The sequence below is a fragment of the Natrix helvetica genome (assembly GCF_964273705.1).
Source record: "Natrix helvetica genome assembly, chromosome: 1".
Classification (NCBI taxonomy): domain Eukaryota; kingdom Metazoa; phylum Chordata; class Lepidosauria; order Squamata; family Natricidae; genus Natrix; species Natrix helvetica.
The window spans coordinates 197,990,150-198,016,296 of record NC_138548.1 but is presented as its reverse complement, the minus strand read 5'-3'; the positions used below and the strand labels follow the sequence as shown (position 1 = coordinate 198,016,296).

Below are 26,147 nucleotides of genomic sequence, written 5' to 3'. Positions count from 1 at the left end.
ACTCACTATGCGGAAATCAAGCCCTAAAATGTTTTATTCTGGAATAATCAACATCTCACTATTCAAATGAAAGATGACTCAGTCTTTATAGGAAAAAATTGGGGTTTGTGGATTGGGGTGGTTTTTTAAAAAGAAAAAGATGATGGAAATATCTGCACAAATTAATATTAAAGTGATCTCCAGAGCATTTTAATGTTCTGAAGATTTGTAAAGTTGCAGGGGATTTGAGAGCTTGGTCAGGGTTTGGGGGGAGGGGAGACACTGGTACTAGATGCAACTAGCAACACCGAAATGCTATTTCTGGCCTGCGGAGGACTCAGTCAGTTGTGCCACCCTGAGCATCGTGAATTTTCTTTTACACACACACACACACACACACACACTCACTCACTCACACTCTGTTTCTCTCCCCCCTCTCTCTCACACACTCACTCCTGCCCTAAAAGCTTTTTATACATAATATTCTCCTTTAATCTCACAACACTGCAATTAAATTTAAAAGAGACAATGTATTAAGCCGTGATGTCATTAATCATAGTTCATTGCATGTCATAAACTCTGTGATCCTCCATAACTCTAATTTATAAACTGCATTTTACTGGATTCATGTCCAGTTAATCCATAAACACTTCTTTTTCAAAACAAGCCATGGCTTAGTAATATGTGAATCCAGTAATTGATTGGCTGAGTAGGGTTTTACATATAACTATAACTTTGTAAGTTTACATATAACTATAACTTTAGAAACTGCTTCCTCACTGATGAGGGAACCTCCCTGTCAGCTGCAGTTTCTTATTCTATAGAAGAATTTCATCCACTCACTGTCACTTTAATACTGATTGGGAATGAACGAACCTCATCTTATGTTTATAAAATGAGAAGGATTGTTTGTATCCTGGAAGTATTTTGCATTAGAATTCCTCTGAGATTGATCAACATTCCCCCTCCCCCAAGACTTCATTTCCAAACTTTCCAAAAAAGCCAAGCAGTCTTCAAAACTAGCCAGTAAGATAGGCCTGGTACAGATGCAAATGGCAAGAAGACTGAGAAGATCTAGGATTTATCCACTCAACACATAAAGTTACATCAAAAACAAACTAATAGTTAGGGGAGAAGGGAGATAAGGAGCAGTCAGAATTCCCAGGAGAAGCCATAACTTCTAAACTGGTGTGGAATAAATATCTGTTTGTAATTCAGGAGTACTCTCCACATGGTTATTGGGACATGTAGTTAAAACTGCAGACACCAGTTTCATTGGCTTTCCCATTCTGCCAAGCTGCTTCATATATTTTGAACTGCATGGAGTCATCAGAAACATAGAAGAGTTAATATATGTTACAATTATTGGGCAAATTCCCAATTTGGGGATTAAGACAATTAAAAGCAATGCCATTAGTCAGTAGCAACAGTTTATAATTCTGAGTTTTTCCAAATTCAAAACTTTTTTTTCACTCACAGCAGCTCATTTTTATTAACTCTATGGGAATTAGTACCACTATAAATAAGTAAGCACAAATGGACATGTTTACAGATTTTTTCCCCTCTGCATATGGGAATTGCTCAGTTCCTTGGCCTGTGTTAGATGATTAGACCTGTTAAGAGGAAGACAGAAATCTACCTTATATTGAGTCAGATCGTTCATCCAGCAATAATATATTAGATTTAAATGGTCTGTTATAGTAATTGGCACTAAGTCAGACAGGTGCCTTTTCCTACCAGTAGAATGATACAATTTGTACTTTGGTGTATGGAAGGGATTTTATCAGGAACCACATATATATGAAGATTTTATTTATTTACTGAAATGCATTTTCTTAAGCAATCCTGAATGAAAATCAAAGGCCAAGTTTCATAGTTGGTCACTCCAGAATAGGATATGTAAAATAGTACTGTAAGAAACAAATTAAATATTTATCTTCCCGTGAATCTTAAAAGTCTACTAATACACGAGGCTTCCTTTTACATGAGGGATGTATAATTTAATAGTTGGCAGTCTTGATGTTGAGGCTACCCTTGAAAAATCAGTAGGGCCAGGACAAAAGCTGACATTTGTCTTATTTCATTTCCATTTAAATTGTGTCTGTGTTCGCTCATTTGTATCTCCCCCACTCCTTCATTAAGACACATACAAAAGAATTTGATGACTTTTCTAATGCAAATTTGAAACCATCCAATTATTATAAAGGGCCAGATCAGTCTCTAAAGGATCAGTAATCAGTGAGATAAATGGTTGCCTTTTAAAATGCTTCTTACATACCGTAGTCATAGGTATGTACATAGTAACGAAATCATCACAATGCCCACAAGTGGAAAAATCAGGAGTCAGGTGACAGTTGTTTCAACTAACACCTTTTATTAAAAGACCTAACTTTATGCTTTTAATAAAAAGTGTTAGTTGAAAAGGTGTTACTAGACTCTTTCTGATGTTTTGCTATCATACATTCTTCCTACAAAGCAAACAATTATTGACTGAAAAGACCTGAAATTAGGCTGGGATATAATTTTTAAGACAAGCTGCTATGCACTTTAATTCTAAAATGGCATCACATTTGTTCTTCACTCATTGTTTATTTTTCCATCTCCCTCTTCAAACCTCAGTCTTGTCATGTCCTCTAATGGCATTTGAACTGCACTGTCTCTAGTACATAAGAAACTTATTTATTTATTCATTTATTTATTTATTTATTTATTTATTTATTTGGGCAGGATGGGGGGAGATGACAATAGATAGAAAGAACTGTGATTCTCCCACATTTTATTTACTTTGCTAGTAAATGGAAAATATGAGGACAGGTGGCTTTTGTTAGTCACATTCAAGACTAGCAACCACAGGTAACAAAATTATGGATAACAAGATCTTGAAAAAACATACTTTGTGCATGCCCATCTGCTATTTTGGGTGCAAAGTAAGAAACCAGTCCTAAACCACAGATACAAGAAAATATTTAATATGCATACCAAGTTCTGGACTCTAATGCAACCATAGATAACAAGGGTCACCAATGTGTCTCCCTGGGTATTAAAATAAATTAAATAAAATATATATTTATTTATTTGGCTTTCTAGAAGTTTGTTAAAACTTGCCTTTAACCAGAGAAAGGTGAAAAGGAAACGTTATTGTGAATCTATGCTTAAGTTTGTTAAAACCTTCTAAGCTAGAGCAGCAGTGCTTGTTAGCTGGAGATAATGGCACAATTTCAACAGCAGAAAGAAGTTTTAAGTCTGCAAAAGATATTCTCAGAAATACATAAATTATCAAACACACATGAGAGGATAGAGAAGAAATTGGAAGACTTAGTGCATCTAACAGCAAAATATGTTGAAGAAGTTGAAGATGTTTATCAAGTGGAAAAGTGGTGGTTAAAATCCTAAAAATCGAAGAGGAAAATGAATATAAAGAAATTAAAATTGCTGATATTTATGGTGATTGGTTTGTCTCTGAAAATGGAAAGAGTGGAATACTGAAAGAGGAATTAAATGGAGGGAAAATCTATCCCAGATGGCAAGATACAGAAGAAGAAAAAAACAAAAGAATTTATGGATTTAAAGAGAGAAATTTTATTAGCAGTATCATTGATAACACTACTGACAATCAAAGATAAGCTGATTAAGGAAACAGAAGAAGGGCATCAAAATTACATGAGAGATTTTATAAGCAAGGAGTGCTAAGAGGAGTCAATACAAAGTTGACTAAGGAGATGATTAGAGGACTGACACCACAAATGGCAGAAGATATGAGACTGTTTTGCTACTGGAAAGATATAGGTTGATAGATGGAAGAGAATAATTTAAAACTAGTTAAACTTAGAGAAATTTAGTGACAATAGATATAGTTAAATAAATAATTGATAATGATAATAATGTATACAATGTGTAGTGTTATGATAAGTAATAATGGGATATGAATATTGAATGGTACCCATGAAAGAAAGATTAGAAATCCTTTTGGATTATATATAAAGGTTAATAAAAAAGAACTAAGTTAGATACAGTTGCGTCTTGATTATTAGGGGGAAAATGTTATGATACAGGATATAATTAAATAAAGGAGGCATAATAATAACAACGTATATATATGTATGGGTACAACATAAGGAAATTGGGTGTAAATTGTAAACAGTGATTTGGAAAGGATTAGAAAACCTTGTTATTAAATATTATGGATGTTTAGCTAGAATAGGACATAAGGATTCAGTGTTATTGGAGGATTTTAGAAATAGTAAATGAAATGCCAGTATGTGGTTATGTTTTAAATCTTGATATATTTTATCATGAAGGAAGTTTAAACAATTATAGTCAAATGAAAATGGAGGTATGATGATGGTAACGTGTATAAATATTTGAGTTAAAACATTTGAGTTCATATGAATTATGTTTGTTGACTGTGGAAGAGATGCACATAAACCTTTTTGTAACCAACTGATACACTTTCAACAGTATGTAAAGAAGGATGTGTTGTGTTTGTTTGGGAAATTAAATTAAAAAAATTTTTTTTTAAAAAAAAAACCCTTTTCCCCAAGAGTTAATGCCAGGATGTTAGGGGAGATTAATACTGGTAGTCCTCGATTTACAACAGTTTGCTTAGTGACCGTTCAAAATTACAACGGCACTGAAAAAAGTGATTTATGAACATGTTTCACACTTATGACCATTGCAGCATCCCCATGGTCACATGATTTACATTTAGATGCTTGAATACTGACTCATTGTTATGACGGTTGCAGTGCCCAGGGTCATGTGATCCCCTTTTTTGAGCAAAATCAATGGGGAAATCAGATTCACTTAGCAACCATGTTACTAATTTAACAACTGTAGTGATTCACTTAACAACCGTGGCAAGAAAAATCACAAAATGGGGCAAAACCCATTTTAAAAATTTCTCACTTATAAATTTTGGGTTCAATTGGACTTGTAAATTGAGAACTATTTGTATGTGTGTCTCATGAAGCATTATATAGTGCCTTTCCCCCCCCTTGTATGAATCACACTTGTTATATAATACTCACCACCCAAATTATATATTCAAGTGGCTATATACATTTAATAAATAAATAATCAAATAAATATCTGATTATCAGAATAGTTGTGAGCAATTGAAAAACACAGAATTCTTATGAAAACATTTATATTAAAATTTCTTGGCAGTTCAAATAATAATGCCTGCCCACCTCTGTGCTGCTCTATTATTATATACATCATGGAGATGAGCAATGTTATGTAGAATGAAGAAAACAATTAGAAGTACTAAGCAGGATCAAATCAAACACGTGGGAAAAGGAAGAAAATTAAATGTTATTTAGACTAACACTTATTATATTCTACCATATATTTCTATTCCTCCAAGCAAACCTTGTTTTCACTTTATCCATACATTACTTTATAGGTTGCTTTTTATTCTTTAAACATTTCAGCTTTTTTAAGGATCTCATCAGTTCCATACAGCTATAATGTCCTCAGTCTTCCTACTCCTCTCAAAAATCCATTCTTTTTCCTGCATCTATTTATATGATTTTCATTTATTTTTGGTATATAAACCCTCTCAACGTACTTCTTCAGTTACTAAAGACTCACTTCTGTATTCAATTCCAAATCATACAGCACTAATTAATTCTTGATCCTATCTTGTTTACCATATATGCAATTTAAGTATCCATTACTATTTTAATGTTTTTCCTCTTACCATATACCAAACTAAGTAGAGGTGTTGCAGAAATTGACAGGCTTTAAACTTCTCAGGATACAGGAAAAGTTTATTTGGCAGCCAGGTTCAGAAAAGTTAGCCCATGGCTAACGTTGCGAATTTCTGAACAACCTTTATTATTGATGCATGCGTTCTTATACATTCTCAAAGCAGCGCAGCACGGAAATACTTAACTCATTTCTTATTGGTTATTTTGGGGGAAAAGCTTTATAAGTAGATGGGGGTCTTACTTCTCCTTTTGTTACAGGTATGGGCTACGTGTCATTAACGAACTTTATTTGAACCTTGTGGTTTTGGACTTTTGACATAGGGACATTTACTGGAACATGTTGTGGTAGAAGGTTGATGACATTTCCTTATCTTTTGAAACAGGCTTCTAACTGTCCCTTCTATGCCGCATCTTTATTCTTATACTTTAATTCATATTTTATTCTACTTTAGAGGTACAAAGCATTAAATAGTTACCTCTATTTAGCTTCCTCTCTCACTACCTTCATGAAAATTAGGGAGGTCTTGTTGGAAACATTGTTCAAGTTACAGATCTGGCCGAGACTCGGGTTTCTTTTATTTGACCGTTGTCTTGCTTGTGACTCTTCCTCCTGTTTCTCAAGGTTATTCCTTCTGTCTATTACATCAACTAAAGAAACATTACACATCATTTTCTTACTTGGTTCAATGTTGAATAATTTGCTACGTATTCTCATGTAGACTTCACTTCCATCATAGTCTATTAATTACATTGTGCAACCAACCTTCAAACTTTAAGCCTATTCACCTTATGTTATACTTCCTGTAAATCAACAATCTTGTGTTGTCAGCTCTACCCCCTACACATATAATTAACTTTATCATATTCTTGTATTTCTCAAACACTTGAAGTACAAAAATATGATCTGCACATTTTATGCCTAGGATAAGAATGCATTGCACTTACCAAATTTTGTTCACTATCTCCTTGTGCCATTTCAACTGGAACTGTGTCAAATGCATTTCTCAAGAACATTCAATGAATAATCTCCCTTTAGCTATTGCACTCAGTCCTATAGTTTTGCATTTCCCTTGATATAAGGAAAGAATAATGGCATTCTGCCAATAGTCAGATACGGATGCAATATTGACATATATGAAATAAGACATGAAGCCATTTAACAAATCATTGATATTTTAACATTGCTCCAGCAGCTTTACCATTTCCCAACATTTTTTCAGCATTTATGACCTTTCATAATTTTTTGTGGATTCTAATTTTAAAGGATTTATTTCAATTACCGTACATGCTTCAACATAGCACTATTTTCCCCATACAAACCTCTAAAATACTTCTTTCAGTATCCCCTCATTTCAGTTTCATCCTCAATAATTGCATCACTTTTATGATGAAGAGTCAGTTTGATATAGTGAAAAATACTGGTATAAAAACCAGAAGACTAGGCCGCCCTCAGTCATGAAAGCTGACCGTTCACTCTCACCCAGCCCCACCCCCCTGCCCCAGGATTTTTGTTGTGGAGAACCTAGGAGCTAAGAGTATTAGGTATGCTTGCTGCCTTGAGTTAGACATGAAAAGGTGTGATATAATAATAATCATCACCATCCATCAATTGAACAAAATCATTGTCTGTCAATTGCAGCAAAATCACCATCCATCAATTGCAAAAGGCAGCTTTATTTGTAACAGCTTACATCCAGGAGCAATGATAACTTTAACACTATTAAACACCTGCCTATCCCAGGGCCTTACGAAGAACTCAATAGAATAGATGGATAGAAATGCCAAGTCCAATTTAAGCATCAGGCTGACTATGTGATGAACCATAATAATAATTCTGTTTACTCTACTGGAAGCTTCTTGTGTAGACTTTTTAATTCATCTCAAAATAATTTTATTTCCATCAAAATGGCTGATTTTCTCTACTTTTCTTTAATTAAGTTAATTGTTCCTGGGTATGGCTGGACACATTCTTGGCAACTACCAGTACCCTTTTCTCTCCATTTTTGTTATATAATATTTTGTAGAGTCCCTTGTAGAGTGAGATGAGCTGCATATAAATTTAATAAATAGACATTTTTCTCCTCTAATTCTTTCTAATTAATCATGATCTCGCATGCATTTTTTCTCATCCATAGATTATTTTAGTTCATTCTACCATTCTTTTCAATATTTCACATTAGTGTAACTCCACAAATTTCTGTGGAATTTCATAGCATAATTAATTTCAGAAAAGTTTCACATAATTTTTCCTTTTCACTATTTTTCATTTATGTATTCTTTTATTTAGTTATTGAACAAATGTATATAACTGCCCAACAAATATACAGTGACTTAAGGCAGTGTACAGCATTAAAATATTTACCTATTAAACAAATTTATATAGTCAATGGTTATTGTAACAATTGAAATTAAACTGTATTGTATTGTAATGTCATCATCCATATTGTAAGGATATTAATCTGATTTCTTTTTTTATGTTGTACACTCCCTATAATTGCCTAACTTTGCCTTTTCTTTCATTTCTTTTCTTTTCTTTCATATTCACTTTGTTTCCTGAAAACATTCTTCATGTATCAAATCCATATCCAGAGTTTGTCATCTTGTTTGTATCTTTCATTAATTCTCTTCACTTTTGATTGTAAACAAGTAAATCAATCATGCTTTGCCATTCATTCCTTTATCATGCATACAAAATAGTCTTTCTTTGCCTAACGGGTACTAAAATTTAACATTTAGTACCTATTTTTCGTTCTTTAATTTCATTCATTTATTCATTCATTCATTTTCTTTTCCATTGGCTCTTCTTTCATTTAAAACCACAATTTTCCATGTGCCAGTGAATACTGACTTCCACCAATATCTTCATTGTTTCATTCAACTTTCTCCTAACACTTTTTAGTAAGATAAAGTGGATGAAGTTACCAATCTCAGTCATACCAATATCACATGCAGCATTCCCTATCAATAGTATTAGTTAGTTTGGGCGTATTTTGTCCATTATGAAACAAGCCCAGCCAAAGTGCAGTTTGAGCACAAGTTCTTGTATGCAACCTAGGGTCTCTAATTTGGGGATATCTCCCAGGCTAATATATAGTTGCTCATGTCCCAGCAATTGGGAGATTTGTGCATGTTCTGACATACTCAGGATATCAGTCATTAACTCCTAACTTATGTGGTGCAATAAAAAGCAAGCCTCTGGATAGTGGGTGCTGCATAAATGTACAAGTAATCCCTCTCGTTTATGAAGATACATTTTTAATTCAATTTTCATTATGAATTGGGTGTGACTTTTATAAGATAATTTACTACTATTCAAGTCACTGATCCATCTTTTTTTTCCTAATAGGCAGTTTTTAGAGTAATGATATTTATCATCATTTGGTAGTTTTTTCCCCACATTGGATTTGGTACTGGAGTCTTCCACATATATATTCTACCATTGAGAAAAACTACCTCTCCAGCAGTGACGTGCGATGAGGTTTATGGCTAGTGAGGCTGGGGACGTCATCAGGAAGGCGGGGAATGGGACTACGTGTGCAGGAGGCTGAGGCAGCCTCAGCCTCCTGCACACATGGTCCCATTCCCCGCCTTCCTGAGTCAACATAAAGGGGACAGCGGAGTGTGAGCTGGCGGAGCGCGCTCCGCGGTCCCCTTCATGTTGACTCAGGAAGGCAGGAAATCAGACCACGTGTGCCTTTTCCCTTTTTTTTCTTTTAATGATGAGAGCGGTGAGGCTCTGCCTCCCCTGCCTCCCCTGACCGCACGTCCCTGCTCTCCAGATACTTGACAGCATTCCTAAGGCTCACAATAAGCGACCACAGTGAAAGCCTAGATAAAAAGAGGGAAAGGGGAGCAGTCTCTTACTATAAGGACATCTGTCATTCTTTATTCTGGCACATCACAGACTATTCCTTGCTATTCCTTTTGTCAGTGAGATATACTTTAATAAGTAGCTTATTAAAACGACAAATTAATCATCAAAGCACTTAGTAAGCAACAAGCCTGAAGTCTATGTTATGGCGAGGGTTCTAGTCATGTTTAGCTGACCCCCTGGTAACCAGTGGGGCAGGACTGGAGCTGATAAAGTACAGAGGTATTTTCTTCCTCTCTACACTCTTAAACTTGCCTTTAACTATTTTCTGTTTATAATCTTCTGATCCTTTAAAATGCTAACATTGAAATCATAAGTAGGTAAAGTTTTTAAAGACATACAGGTAGTCCTCGACTTATAACAGTTCATTTTGTGACTGTTTGAAGTTACAACAACAATGAAAAAAGTGACTTATGATGATTTTTCACACATGACCATTGCAGCATCCCCATAGCCACGTGATCAAAATTCAGATGCTTGGCAACTGACTCATATTTATGAAGGTTGTGGCGTCCCTGGGGGTCATGTGATCACCTTTTGCTACCTTCTAACAAGCAAAGTCAATGGGGAAACCAGATTCACTTAACAACCAAGTTACTAACTTAACCATTGCAGTGATTCACGTAACAACTGTGGCAAGAAAAGTTGTAAAGTGGGCCAAAATTCACTTAACAAAGGTCTCGCTTAACAACAGAAATTTTGGGCTCAATTGTTGAGGACTACCTCTACCATTTTACCTTTCCAAAAATATTACAAAAAATGTCTGAAATAAGGCCTTTTGCCAAGTACAGTTGAAGTCAACTGTACCCCTATTTGGCTCACCACAGATCTGTACCATGTTTAAACAGGTATGTGAATTATGCCTTTCATATTTAGTACATACTGTTACAAATACTGTACACATGAAAAACATTATATGAGACAAGTAAAATAATATTTGGGCAATAGCTTGACCATATATCTTGTATTCTTTTTATGGAGCTCCAGTTGGAATTATATTTAGGATTTCTGAAATAATACATTGAAAAGGCTGACACTGAAGCCTCTTAAGACTTTCCAGTCATTCCTGTATTGTCTTGGCAATGTCTGAGAATGTCTTTCCCAAATAATTCTTTCTTTAGCCCACGTTCTTTAACAATAAATTCAGTTAAAAACTTGTATATTTAGAGACTAAGCCACAATAAATAAAACAGTGGTTTAGTGTATATCGTGTCTAATGGAGGACACACATAGTATGTGGAAGTACACAACTATAATGTATTAAATATCTAAAAATGAGAGCTTAGCATGAATTCCTTCCTGAGGATATTAAATCAAATCTGCCTAGTTTAGGGCCCACACTCCATTAGTTACCTTGCAAGGACGATAACTTATTGACAAGGAAGATAAATTATTGAGAGGCTTCAAGCAATGCTCCTGTACACGTGATGGCGAATCTATGGTATGCATGCCAAAGGTGGCACGCAGCACCCTCTTTGTGGGCACGTGAGCCATTGCCCCAGTTCAGCTCTGCCATGCATGCCAGCCAGCTGGTCTTTGGGTCTCTGCCACGCATGCGCAGGGGCGGTGTTTGTGCGGGGAGCCACAAAGGCGCGGGGGGGGGCACGTGCGGGGGGGCGGGAGCAAGTGCAGGGGGCCCACATGGGCATGCAGGGGCCGCATGCGCATATGTGTGGGCCGCACGTGCATTTCATTTGGGAGTTTCGGGTGCGTGCTTTGAGCTCTCGGTCGGAAAAGGTTAGTCATCACTGCCCTATATCTTCTGAATAAAACATGCAAGGGACTGTGGGGCCATCCAGGAAACTATCTCAGCATCCTCTGCATAGTGGTAGGGAATCCTAATCTGGAATCCCAGGTTTTACAAAGGAATTCTGCATCCCTATAACAACATGTACCTGTAACCTTTTTTCATACACTCCAGATTGATTGATTGATATTTCATACCACCCATCTCCCTTGGATACATGGATTGTGTGTGGCCTGAGGCAAGAGAGAAGGGAGGGTTCCACCTCCCATGAGGGCATCTATCCCCTTTGCTATTAGCAACACTCAGTAGATGACCTTGGACTGGAAGAAAAAGAACTTTTTCAGGAGATTTTTCTGTACTCCGTACATTCATATATCTAAGCTGAGTAGGCCATTCCACAATATTCCCACCTGCAAATATATTTTCAGTGTCCTGGTCATAGGAGCAGAGAGAGGGAGAGTAAGTGTTCGCTGGAATTTGTAAAACAGATTGAGCTGTGTCATGCAGTTTCTTCAGACTGACTCATCTGCATGGATACTGAATTAGTCACACACCCACAAAAAACACTTCTTGCCCATCCTTGCCATCCACAGCAAAAGTATTGCACGCATACATTGGGCTATTTACAAAGCATCTGTGTATTACAACAGAAATTTTAACTCTTTGGGATGCCTGTCATCTGATACATTCCTACCAAGTGTCAAGGACAGCATTATGACTGCATTCTGTCTCCAGATTTCTAATCAGAAATATTGGAGCACTGCACATGCAATGGGTTGATTCACCCCTAGCATAAGGCACTGTTTTTACAACTGCTGTTTGTCCATCATAATTTCCTGACTTGCAAATATGCTAAGCCCTAATGAAGAGATTGGGAATGTGGTCCCCATGGATAGGTATTATGGTCGTAAGTTGTTAAGTCGGTCACTATGTAACTATGCCTGATTTTACACCATTTTTTGTGGTGGTTGTTAAGCAAAAGCCACAGATGTTAAACAAACTCATTTTCTTCCATGAATGTTTGTTTGGAAGAAACTTGCAAAAAAAAGTCAAAAATCATGGCCATGTGATTACAGGATGCTGCAAATGGCCATAAATGTGAACCGGTTGCTAAGTGCACAAAATGCAACCACATGACCATAGGGAGTAGAGATGCAATTGTCAGAACTCTGGAACTGGGTCATAAGTAATTCTGGGGGAGTGCATCATAGCTTCAACTGGTCTCTAAGCAACTGACTATTAAGCAAGGGCTACCTGTATAGTAGTTGCAATTGCCCTAATAGTACCCACAACTAACCCTAGGCCTCTGTTCCAGATACCAGGCTCCATAATAAAGAAAGAGTGCTTCTGGGATACCAATTGGATTAAATTGTTAAATTGAGATGGACTGGAGTGCCCCACTCTGCCTGATGTTACTGGATGGAGAGACTACTGGAGACTCTGTTGGCATGCCACACCCCCACCCTGAACAAAAGAAAAATAATTCACCCACCTATCTAAGCCGCACTGAACAGGGGAACCTGGTGGCATCATTGAGGCTGAGCAGGCCTAGCACCATTGCTACTCCAAAAGTCCATCTCATGCCATTCAACAAGGTGCATGAGCCTTGGGGAACAGTGTGATTGTCCCTCACAGCCCAGCGTTCTCCAGGATTTGCTGCACACCTTGCCTTCAGGCAGTGTTCTCTTTCTGTTGACAAGTCCCTGCTGTGACCTATTCTGGATCACATGAGGCCTTTATTCTAGAAGCGGCTTTGAAGAGTGCTCTTCCGCGGCCTCTAGACTCCAAAAACTGCACAAAAGCATGCCCTGTTCTCATGTTTATTTTCTGAGGCTCTGGAGGTTGTGTGAGAGCATACTTCATTCTCATATAGTTGTTGTGGATGTGAGTGAGTGCTGGTGTGTCACCTAAAACATTGTGGTATGTCATATTTGACACATGTCACTGGTTTACCATCTCTGGGCTTAGCAAATCTGTTTCACCTTAAAACATTACTTCCCTCAAAATAATGGCCTAACATTTCTTATTTATTTTATATCATGCCTTTCTGCTCCATTAGGTCCTGAAGATAAATGATGAAATTGGGCCCAGCTGCTTCTAGTTCTGGTTCACATGTCCTGCTACAGTTTCTGTAGCACTAGAGGAAAACTATGCTGCAAAAAGTTTGTCTTACCCGTGGGCTAGGCCAGTGGTCGGCAAGCCGCGGCTCGCGAGCCACATGTGGCTCTTTACACATTTTAATGCGGCTCTTCTGTGTGCCGGGCGCCCGCTCCCCTCCCTCCTCTCGGGCACTTCAAAACAAGCGCCCCTTTCCCTTTTTTCTTTTCGACCCACAATGATTAGGGAGGATCCTGAAGTCGGGCGGGGACGAGAAGCGAGGAGGCAGAAAAAGAAACGGAGGCTAAGGAGCTTCCCCCCCCGCCCCCTCCCAGCAAAAATCTAACAGGGGAGCCGGGCGGGCAGTAGCAAATTAGCCGATCACGCCGCGTGGGTCGAAAAGAAAAAAGGGAAAGGGGCGCTTAAAGGTTCAAACAGTAGAGCAAACGCTTCAGAGGCAACAGTTTTCACGGGGAATTAGAACAGAGAGCCGGTCAGACCTCGCTTTCCTCGCATGATTGGCTAATTTGCTACTGCCCGGCTCCCCGGTTAGATTTTTGCTGGGGGGGGCGGGGGGGGAAGCTCCTTAGCCTCCGTCTCTTTTTCTCCCTCCTCGCTTCTTGGGGCTCCACCAATGGGGAAGCAAGGCCCAGCACCAGGCTTTGGGCTAACACAGGGGTCTGCAAAGTTGGCTGTTTTAAGACTGGTGGACTTCAATTCTCAGAATTCTGGGAGTTGAAGTCCACCAGTCTTAAGAGCCAATTTTGCAGATCCCTGGGCTAATATGATTGATGCCCTTGGTGGACTTCAATTCTCAGAATTCTGGGAGTTGAAGTCCACAAGTCTTCAAGCTGTCAGGTTTGAAGACCCCTGTGGTTTTTTTTCTAAAGGGTTAGGGGTGCAAGGGTCTTGCAACTTGACAGCTTTAAGACTTGCACACTTCAATGCCAGAGTTCCTGAGCCAATATGACTGGAGGAGGAATTCTGGGAGTTGAAGTCCACAAGTCTTAAAGCTGTCAGGTTTGAAGACCCTGGGTTTTTTTTTTCTAAAGGGTTAGGGGTGCAAGGATCTTGTAACTTGACAGATTTAAGACTTGCGTGCTTCAAATGCCAGAGTTTATTGAAACTAAAAACAGTGTACCATCCTATGTATTTTCGGTTTTAAAAATGTGGCTCTCAAAATAAATTTCAATCGTGGTTTTGGCGAGATTTGGCTCAGTTGAAAAAAAAGGTTGCCCACCACTGGGCTAGGCCCATGATGGCAAACCTGTGGCATGCATGCTGGAAGTGGCACACAGAGCCATTGCCCCTTGCTCTTCCAGGTTCTAATGTGCACATGCGCGCTGGCCGGTTGGTCTTTGCATGCGCAGAGCACCAGAAATTGGAAGAGCTGCTGCCTGGTTCACATGAACTGGAGTGTTGGAAACTGAAGAACAGTTCCCCGGTGTGTGCATGCCTGCCGGCCAGCTGGTCTTCACATGCGCATACGTGCCAGAAACCAAAAGACAGGTGACCGGCACGCATGCACACACTGGAAACCAGAAGCTCAGCTTCCTGGCGCGTGAATATGGGCCATGGAACAGCTATTTGGATTTCTGGTGCTCCCCACACGTGCATGTGTGTGCTCCCGTTTCGGCACTTAGTGCCAAAAAGTTTCGCCAACACTGGGCTAGGCCAACCCGACAAATGACTTAATGAGTATGAGACGTAAGTATCCCCGTGAGCTAGAAGAAATGCAATTTTCCTACAAGTAACAAAGCCCTCTGATATGTGAAAATCATAAATTAATGAGGATTGTGTTCTTATGTCACTTTGATATTAAGGGTCGCCTTTTGTTACTGCACCTTTCCCACCCCCACCAGCAAGTCTAATTTTTTGAGAGAAGCTTAATTCTCTCAAGAGTCTGCATAATATATACTGTAGCTGGGGATCAGATCCAATCCAACTCATTTGTTGCTGTACATACTGTAGAACAGCGTTGGGGCATTCGGAAAATTGATGCATGGGGGATTGCATTTCTCCTAGGTTTAATAAATGAAGAGATTTTTTAAAATGCATTTTCAAAATGTTGCTAATGTGTATGGCTATTAGGTTAAATAACAGAGGGGAGGGGTGCATATCTAGGGGCAGCCTGGATAAATATACATAAAAAACACTAGGACACAACTTCTTTTTCCTGTTCAGAATTTGAGTTGCCGTCACCTATTTTGTAAGGAAGGCATCCACTATGAGAGTTAAACATTAGTTCATATTAGTTAATGTAAGCTATTGCTGGAGATACTATGACATTTGAGAATAATGAAGAAAATGCAGAAGAACTTCCAGTTATTTGTAATAGTGGGAAGATGAGAATTTTCTTTCCTGAGAATAAGAATATTATCAGTCTATAACAGCATCCTTATTTTCACCTGAAATCCACTTTGTTTCAGGAGCTGAAGTAGTAACAACTGTTTGACTTGGGAGAGTGCACAGGAGGGACTTCTCCAAAATTCATGGGCTGAGACAAAAAAGTCAAAAGAGCTTAATACATCAAGTGGAAGAATTCCTGTTTCCAAGACAGGACAACCCCAGCAACTGCCCAAAATACAGTAAGGTGTAAAACTTGCCCTAGCAGACAAAGTGTGGGGGAGAACACCTATTACAATTCTTCTAATGGCACAGAAAACCTGTCTGAAAAAAGTAAAAGGAATGAAAGGATGAAAAGGAATGAAAAGAATTTTGTTCAAAAGCAAAACAATTGGAGATAAATTCTACAGTAAATTCAGCTTAACAAACAAATACAATAAGGTAACTTGCTTATGGGAAGCTTAGGTTATTCATTCCTTGTCATTCAGTTAAATGCAAATAGTCCTCAAGATGGTACAGGAAATATATCAGGGGTGGGTTCCTGCCAGTTCTAACCTCTTCTATAGAAGAGGTTCCACAAATCTACAGAACCGTTTAGAATCGGTTCCAGCCCCCTCCCCCCGCCCATCCGCACATCATCAAGATGAAGAGCGAGAGGAGGAATTCTGGGAGTTGAAGTCCACAAGTCTTAAAGCTGTCAAGTTTGAACACCCATCCGCACATCATCAAGATAAAGAGCGAGAGGAGGAATTCTGGGAGTTGAAGTCCACAAGTCTTAAAGCTGTCAAGTTTGAACATCCCAGCTTTAAGACTTGTGTGCTTCAAATGCCAGAGTTTCTGAGCCAACATTTTGGTTGCTAAGCAAGAGCGTTGGTAAGTGAGTTTCACCACATTTTACAAGTTGGCCATGCCCACCCAGTCACATGGCCGGCAAGCCACTCCCACCTGGTCACATGGCCAGCAAGCCACTGCCACAAAGCAGGCCACACCTACAGAAGAGGTTCTAAAAAAATTTGAAACCCACCACTGAAATATATATAGGCAGCCCACAGCTATATAGACCACATTTTAGCCTACAGACAACCATGCCTCTTGAAATAGAAGTTCTTAAATGTCCTTGTGGTCTTAGTGTCCCTTTAGTCTGAGCAATGCTCCCTTCCATGATACATTATTGGAAATCTCATCTGTACTATAATGTCTCAACCCTAGATATTACCTGATAAATATAGGACCAGCAACTTTTGAAGTCACTTTGAGTTGTCAATACTTGCCTTGCCCAGTATAGTTTCCTCTCCAGCTACTATTGCTCCTCACCTGCATTTTGTTCCCTTCTCTAAGTACTATCCACCATTATCCTATTAACAAATATGACCTTTCTGTATAGGTACAGGAGAGTTAGGGTTAGAATTGTTAGAATTGTTTTCCAGAAGGAAAACAGTATTTCCCTTATTCTCTTTGTAAGTCTGCATATCTGTTTGGAAAAGGGTTGAACTGCATTTGAGACAAGCCATTCCTGGGACCAGCACAAATATTTTAATCATCACTATTTTAAGGGTAGAAATAAGATGAGCTCCTCACCATCTAAAAAGGCAGGGTAGGCAGAAATTCTGCTGAGAAGGGAAAGAGGGAAGGATAAGATAGAAAGCAAAAGCAGGAGAAAATAGACTCATTGGTAGAATTACTACCTCCAGGGTATCCTAGAATATTATTTCTCCACTGCATCAACTTTAAAATGTGTGGACCTCAACTCCCAGAATTCCTCAATCTGCATCCTGGGGAATTCTGGGAGCTGAAGTCCACACATCTTAAAGTTGATGAGATGAAGAAATATTGACAAACTATGGGAAATCAGTAAAAACTATCAAATATTTCAATCTCTTTCATGCTGCCTCCCAGTAACCTGACACTTCTCAATTTCAACAAGAATTCGAGAAGAAAGGTAGAAGATTCAGCTTGGGCTTGAACAAGGCTTCCCTTATTTCCATCAACAGCCTTATCAACACCTTTGCTAGTATTTAGCTTGCTGATCAGAAAGAAAAAATAACTTTGAAAGGGACTTTCTAAATGTGATAACATGTTTAGTGAACGCATTCATTTCCTAACCATCAAAATAGCCCCTAATCTGAAATGTGCAGATACATAAAGACCTATTTACATGAAGGCATTTTACCTGTGTGGTAAAGATCCATTATAAATTTCAGCGGTTTTACACAATGTATGATCTATGATTCTATGTTCCATCATTTTCTCACAAATCTACCCCAAGCACATTCTTGCTGCTGTTCACTGCTCAAGCCTTTTCTCTATAGCAGTCTCCCCCATCTTGGTACTCGGAAGATGTCTTGGGACTGCAATAATAATCCACAACCATAATGAGCAAAGGCTGGGCTGGGAGTTGCAGCCCCAAGATAGCTGGAGAACATCAGGCTGGCAAAGGCTTTTTTCTATGTTGCACAGCATTTTGCTAGCATCTGAACCGTGTTCTGGTTGGGCTTTTTTTCCTTGTTCAGCTTCTCTATCCTACTGTCCCATATTAAGCTGTTTCAACCACCTATACCTACTAAAAGGGGCATTTGATTTAAACTAGGCTTTCTCCTGTCCTATTACATGTAGCTTGGCTCACTTACTTGGATCGTCTGAAGGAAATGTCTGTTTGTGATACATTGGTTTGCATTGCACAGGTTGATCTAACAGGGACATGTGATAATTCTGACTTGCAATGATGAACCTTTCCCCAACCTGACAGTTTCCAACTCCATACAGAACTCCCAATAGTGTCTCTACATCAGAGATAATCACACTGCCATTAATAGCCATTAACTCCCACAACTTCCCAGAATTGGTCCAAACCTGTTTTGAAACCAGTCAAGCTGGTAGTCAGCACCAAGCCTATCCTTTCTCCTTACTAAACTAGAAAACCTCAAATGTCACATAGGGACCTTCTTTAGCTCTACTATATCCTTTTTGAGCTGCAGCACGCAGTATTCCAGATACAGTTGCAACACACACACACACACACACACACACACACATGCCTTATAAAACAGGCACTCCTCAACTTGCAACAGTTTGTTTTGTGACCATTCAAAATTACAACGGCATTGAAAAATGTGACTCATGACCCTTTTTCACACTTATGACCGTCACAGCATCCCCCATGGTCAGATGATCAAAATTCAGATGCTTGGCAACTGACTCATATTTATGACGGTTGCCATATCCTGGGGTCATCTGATCACTTTTTGCGATCTTCTGGCAAGCTAAGTCAAAGAGGAAGCCAGATTCATTTAACAACCATCTTACTCATTTAATAACTCCAGTGATTCACTTAACGATTGTGGCAAGAAAAGTTGTAAAATGGGGTTTTTTAACATGTTTTTGGTCTTTTTACAGCACATATACACTATATCAACACCTTCATTGCATTGCATAATGTTACTCCAAGATCTGAAATGTATTTCGAATATAAATTACTCCAAGATCTCTTTCCTCATTAGTCATTATTAGTTTTGGTCCCATTAGAGTTTAGGAATAGCTGAAGACAGGAGCCACAACTATTTTAAGTGCTTGTGTTTGGCCCAACTCTTGATCCCTGATCTAGATTTTCCCCTCAGATGGCAAATTATTCTAAATTCTATACTGCAGAGAGTGTCTAAGAACTATTTTGCACAGTTGAGTCTCTGTATATATAAGAAGAAAGTATTGTCACAGGAATAGAATTGGTGAAGGACCACAGTCAAGGCCAACCAATTGGTATTGTAGGAGTTGTTGGAAGTTACCACCCAGCTCTCTCCCAGAAAAATGAAATATCCTAGGAAATATTAAAAAGGCAGAATATTTCCCTGGATGTGAAAAAAAGGGAGAAACACATTTTAAACACAAAGTAAATTCCTGCAGCTTCCTGCCCATCCCCACTTTGTCAATGGGCCATTAAGAAGGCCAAGCTAGTCCACTTTACATAATAAAGAGTTCTCCTCTTCAACTCCAGAGTGATGGGATTAAGGCAGGATAATATTGCCTTTTACTCAACTGACCACATGGCATCTGAACTCAACCAAACCTGGATTCAAAACTCAGCCTAGACGGTTGCCCTTGCACGGGCCCATGGGAGTGTGGCAACCAATCAGAATACATTTCTTACACAGGAACAGGAAACAGATAGGTGGGGCAGAACAGATTATAAAAAGCCCTGTAAACCCTTCTTCACTCCTTCTCTTCCCTTCTCTTCTTCTCCACCAACATTGAAGCATGTGATCACCTTTTCTGTTCAGGACTCAAGCCATGTGGTCCTGTCCACCATTAAAACCATCTTTCCAAGCAGCCTCCATGTCTCCAGTGTCTTTTTCCCCACTTGGAGCCGAACCCAGAAGGACATTTCTTCCAACAGAGTGACACCTGAAAGGTCTTTGATGTTTTGTTTTCTTGCATACATTTCATTATCCAACTAAGTAACATCATCAGTGGTAGAAGGGAGTGAATTTACCCTCCATTTATATACAAGTGGCTTGCTGTATCAGTGTTGGTGAGTTTGTTCTTGATGGTATCTTGAGTAGGCTATTGTTTAGACTATTGGATTGACTTTTGAATTGTTAGTTCCTTGATGGGAATATTGTCTACTGCTTGTAGCTGGCCTGGTATTAATCCTGGTGTTAATCTCTGTTTATCTGGGTGTTGATACAATCAACAGATCTCTGAGGATAAGCAGAGATTAACACCAGGATTAATACAAGGTCAGCCATCAAATAGTAAACAATACTCCTGTCAAGGAACTAACAACTCAAAAAACAATCCAACAGTCTAAACAATAGCCTAATCAAGATACCACCAAGAACAAACTCACCAACATTAATAGGGCAAGCCACTTGTATATAAACGAAGGGTAAATTCACTCCCCTCTACCATTGATGATGTTACTTAGTTGGGTAATGAAATATCTGCAAGATAACAAACAAGCTCAGAGACCACCAAGGACCCCACAATTTAAACCTGAGCTACAAATATTCTTTTCTGAAGTGGCACCTGTCAGCCATAATGGAGAGTAGGATGTCAATCAGGAGCTGCATTCTTCAACAGTAATCCCTGTTGTTATTATAATCAGTACCAACACACTCAAAATAATATTGGTAAAATACGTTTAGTAACACAGCTGCAATTTATATTAAACTGCTTCATGAACCTTAGAATAATGTTGAAGGTATCCAGAAATGCATGGGCCTGAATTAATGCACAAAATGAGACACATTCATTCTAATCTGAGCCATATAAAGATTTGGGTCTATCCTATTCCATGTGTATATCAAGTGATACACATATAAAGGAAAAGGTCGTGTTGAACATGGTTGACAGGGCAAAAAATGTTAATCCTTCTGCCTATTCCATTTCACTGATTTCTCTCATCTGGGTGATCTACGAATAATTATGCTTAATATGAATGGCAGATGCAACATGTTAAAAATTATACATAGTTTTATAATTATGAAGTACAAATTGTTTGGTGGAAACTGACTGAATTGTAGAATTTTATAATTCAATGAAATCCAATTCATGAATAAATCAAGAAAAATAATATGGTTTATAGATTAATACATACATTTATGCAACAATGCACCCTTGTTCACTAAATAAGGTTCATTCACAAAAATGGTTGTATACATTTGGGTGACCTGAAACAAAAGCATCTTCTAAAGAGGTCCTCCAAGCAATGCAAATGCATAAGAGAAATTTCTAATATAATTATAAAGAGAAAGTTTTACTGAAATCAGGATTTAATGACTGAATAAACCTTAAGAACTATACTGCACAACACAACTCATTCAACACGTGGACACATATCCTCATGCATGCCTCACATCCACAATTATACATTCATTTACATACAGTGATTATTTACACATAGGTAAGTGACACTTCCAGTGAAATATACCTGCTACAATAAACTAATGAAAGCTGATTCTGATACCGTGCCACATTAAAAACATTGTTTTTCTCACCAGTTTTTATATACATAAGCACTTTGGGTATTTATGAACAAGAGAAAAGCAATAGTTACTAAAAAATCCTAGTAAGCCCCTATTACTCTCTTAACCATAGAAATTATAGCTCTACTTTAGTGTCTAGAATAACGGAAGTTTCTATATAGATTAACAGTTGATTTATTAAGATCTTAGGGAAAAGCAAATAAATATAAATTCCTGGTATTATTTTATTAGATTACCTTGTGACACATAATTGGTTTACTGCTAATTTTAAAGCAGGAAGTGTAGCTATTAAACTCTCCAGACAGACCAGTAACATTTTCTTTATCTCAGTGACAGGGGAGTAATATAATTATCTAAAGTTGTATTATTTCTGACTAATAGTTTACTCAACCTTGCAAATAAATTGGTTATAGTTACTAGCACATGATTGTTTTTTAGTAATCTAATTTCCAAGCTTATATCCTTCTTATTTAATCTCTGAAATAAAACTAGGTAACTTTTATGAAGTTTTCTAGCTAATTATATGAAGATGATTTACTAATCAAAGATATCTAGATAAGTGGCTATCTATGATTGTGTTATTTATATGTCACTTTTCCTTCAGGTGTTTTATCCATGACAAGGTTATATCCATGACACTCTCTCCTTCCCTTTTCCCCCAAAACAACAAACCTGTGAGGTAGGTTGACGTGACAGAGTATGACTGGCTCAAGGGTGAAAGACAAACTTGGTCCTTGTATACAAGCACAATTGTTGGAATATTTGTTCCAAAAGAAATTTGTCTTTGACAGAACTTTAGATGACAATTTAATAGCATTGAGCTCAACACCTCTAAATTAACATCAGAGTGACACAAAACAAAGTTTTAATTAATGTTGTTTTATTGTAGTTTGTAATAGGGATTTTGATCCAGATGTTTTCAAAAGAAATATTTATGTTTTATACATAGCTTACTACCAATTTCGGTTATAGCATCAGGTGGGTGGGAAGCAATGGTGGGTTTCAAAAAATTTTTAAACCTCTTCTGTAGGTGTGGCCTGCTTTGTGGGAGTGGCTTGCCAGTCATGTGACTGGGTGGGAGTGGCTTGTCAGCCATGTGACCAGGTGGGAATGGCTTGTCAGCCATGTGACTGGGTGGGCGTGGCCAACTTGTAAAATGTGGTGAAACTCACTTAACAACACTCTTGCTTAGCAACCAAAAACATTGGCTCGGAAACTCTGGCATTTGAAGCACGCAAATCTTAACGCTGTCAAGTTACAAGACCCTTGCACCCCTAACCCTTTAGAAAAAAACCTCAGGGGTGTTCAAACTTGACAGCTTTAAGACTTGTGGACTTCAACTCCCAGAATTCCTCCTCTCACTCTTCATCTTGATGATGTGCGAAATGGCGGGGGGTGGGGGAGCTGGAACTGGTTCTAAACGGCACTATAGATTTCTGGAACCTCTTCTATAGAAGAGGTTAGAACTGGCAGGAACCCACCCCTGGTGGGAAGTTAGGAAGGATCAATACCATGTCTCAAAATCAATGTACTTCTTTTGACAAAGCAGCTCATCAAACTGAGTGAAGAATCCTTTAGATTCAGTTGACAGCTTGCTAAACACAAGCTAGGCCTTAGTGGATGAGAACAAAGGGATTTTACATTTTCCTTCCCTCACCCTACTTCATCATTCTGCAGACACTGAACTTTAGACATTTGTTATATTTTTACCACTTATATAAGTGGTAAAAAAAATAACGTATATACTGGGCTAATGGAACTGTTGCAAAAGTGTCTCGGTTTCATAGTCAGGATCACGCCTAGATAATTGCTTCTCAAGTGACGATTTGGAGGTGGGATGATGAGCTTTCAGCATGAGATGCGTTCAGTCTTTCTCCTCTGCTTTCCATGTTTTTAGAGAAATGCATATGTAGATACCCTGGAGGAAAAGCCACCATGGATTGAAGACTGGGTGCGGGTTCAAGAGCAACAGGGCGCAAAGGACCAAAAGATTAGCAAGCAGCAAAAGAACTGGGATCAAGGTAGTTCTTGCAAAATGGAAATAAGACTCCCACACCCAGCTTGATCATGAGCACATGGGAATGATTAAAAAAAAAAAAGAGCTGTCCCCACCCTTAGCTTCCTCCCCCCATGTAAAGGAAGAGAGGAAACAGGTGGTGGCTCCATGGAGACATCTGAAAAGGAGTGAAATGGAAAAGCAATACAGGGGAGGAGGCAGGAAGACAGAGATGGATGAGTAGGAGGAGAGGGGGGTTTCCTATTGTGGCGGCTAGGATGCAGAGTGCATAGGATAGGAAGCGGATCCGTGTGTTTGTCTCTTGGTTTGGGAGATAGCAATAAGTGGATCTATGAAGAGGTGGAGATACAGGAAGAGAAATACACAGGGGGAAAAAAGCAGGAGGGGACTTTGCAAGGAATGGCCATAGACAACAATCCTGCATCACCAGTTTTGAGCATGCGGTTTTGTCTAATGACTGGGCCTGCTCACCTCCGCTTCTCCAGTCTGGCTAATCAGAGGAGTGGTAGAAATACTATCCCAACTGGCTGACTGGGGGTACGTGACAATAGATGGATGGCACTCGAAAGGCTGCCTCTCAATCCACTGTACCCTGTTCTGGTAGCTCAGGGTTCACACCCTATCTAGGGAGGCTGGTTAGGAATGCCCCAGAGCTGTTGCCTTGGAGACAGGGCCAGTCCTTCTCCCAGGAAGAAATGGGGCTGGGGAAACTGCCATTTCAAAGGATCGCCCCCTCTCCCTTCTCTCTTCCTGCAGGCCGTGATCCTGCCCCCTCCCTCTATTGTCAGCCTGGGTAAGGTATAAGGAACTGGAAAATAATCCAAGCCTTTACCGTTTTTTTTTCTCTTCCTTCAGATGATGTTGACTGCTTAGGAGAATGGCAAAATCAGCCCTTGCTGAAGAGGAGGAGGAGGAGGAGAGTTGATGGGGATGGAGAGCAGAGTCTGCCACCAGCTTAAAGGATGCATCCAGAAGAACTGAGCTCCGTTTGCCATGTCTGGACCAAGGTTACTCCATCATTTTTCCCCGTGAAATTCAAGCTGGTCTAGTCTGACTCCCCAAACAGACAGCAGCAAAATCCAGTCTACTAGGTTTTTCTTCCACCGGGTCCCACCTAGATCAGTCCATTTCCACTAAAATCCAACCAGCAGGAACCCCCTCCCTTTAAGACAAAAAATCTCCAGACTGATCCATTCTGATGTCAAAAAAACCAGACGCTCACCAATTCTTCCAGGGATTAGTTTCATCAGGGTAACCAAAGCATCAGATTGCACTACACCCCAACTGAGTCTGTCCTCAAATCTCACAGCTCTCAAAAACTAGCTGTGGCTCGGTTCATTTTTTTCAGTGGGATTCCACCAGGAAGGACCCCAAATTCAACTGCTCCTGTCGAAGTGGAAGTCAAGCCATCTTGGTCCCGTCTACCGGAAGATTCTTTAGCCTGGGAGGGGGAGAGGACTTTAGGCCCCAGCATCTCCGGGCTTCGTTGGAAGAAGCCGCTGGTGGTGACTGTAGGTCCAAGTCCGCGAGACGGCTGCCATGGGAGAGAGGAAAGGGCAGCGTGTTGCAGGAAGCGGCGTTGGATGAAATGGCTGTGGAAGCTAACAGGGAGGACAATGGACAGAGATAAGCGCGCCCGCTCGCGCGCGCCGTGTGTGTGTGTGTCTGTGTGTGTGTGGACGCGCGCGCCCGCGCTCGCGCCCGTCTGTACGTGTGTGAGTGAGAGTGTGAGAAGGTGCGGGAGAGGGAAGCCTCGGGAATTTCCGGATAGCTTCGGCCCCAGCGGCGGAGAGAGGGATTTGGGCAGGAGGGAGCATCCTTTTTCACTTGCAAGAACCAAGAGCAGCTGGTGGAAAGCACCAAGTGCCTCTGGGGGTAGGGGGACTCTGGGAAATTCTTGATAGAAGCCAACCTCAGTTCCGGGAATTCGGCTTTTATAGGTCATTCACCAGCAAACGAGAGGACGCAAGGCGAGGGCTTCGTTTCTAAACTTCTGGACTAGGTCCGAGGGTCGAATAGGTCAACATTGCTTATGTAGAGTCAGGAAGGAAAAGCATAGAGACATAAAAAGACACGCACCTTGTTTAGTTCAATTCTCTTCTTCGCCCCCTCACCGGCTTTTAATACTGTATCCCACCGCCCTTCTTTCCAATGCAATTTCAACACTCGGTTGCCAAGTCAACCATAGGAAGGAAAACTTCTGCAAATTAAATCTTAAGAAAGCTCCTCCCTGTCTCATGCTCACAAGTGCACAACAATACAGAGTGCTGTGTTATATGGGGCCACAAAGGATACGTATCACAAAGCATATTTTTAAAACGTTTCAGGAACCTTTCCATGGGGTATCTGTAAGGCTGTGGTCAATGATTAAAAAACTATTTTGATAAAAGTGGTGGTGGGA

At 39.5% G+C, this 26,147-nt stretch overlaps 1 protein-coding gene across 4 annotated transcripts in view; it reads right to left on the bottom strand.

Annotated features, from left to right (window-relative positions):
• Nucleotides 1–25,563, bottom strand: part of GPR173 (G protein-coupled receptor 173) — a 34,008-nt gene extending 8,445 nt beyond the window's left edge. Inside the window, exon 1 of one of the 4 annotated variants that reach the window (XM_081937145.1) lies at nt 24,579–25,563. The gene's annotated coding sequence lies outside the window, so the exon portion shown is untranslated. Of the gene's footprint in view, nt 1–2,479; nt 2,520–6,166; nt 6,334–24,578 lie in introns of those variants that run through there. The other 3 variants (XM_081937148.1, XM_081937147.1, XM_081937146.1) reach the window with 3 other exon arrangements.
• Nucleotides 25,564–26,147: the final 584 nt, after the last annotated feature.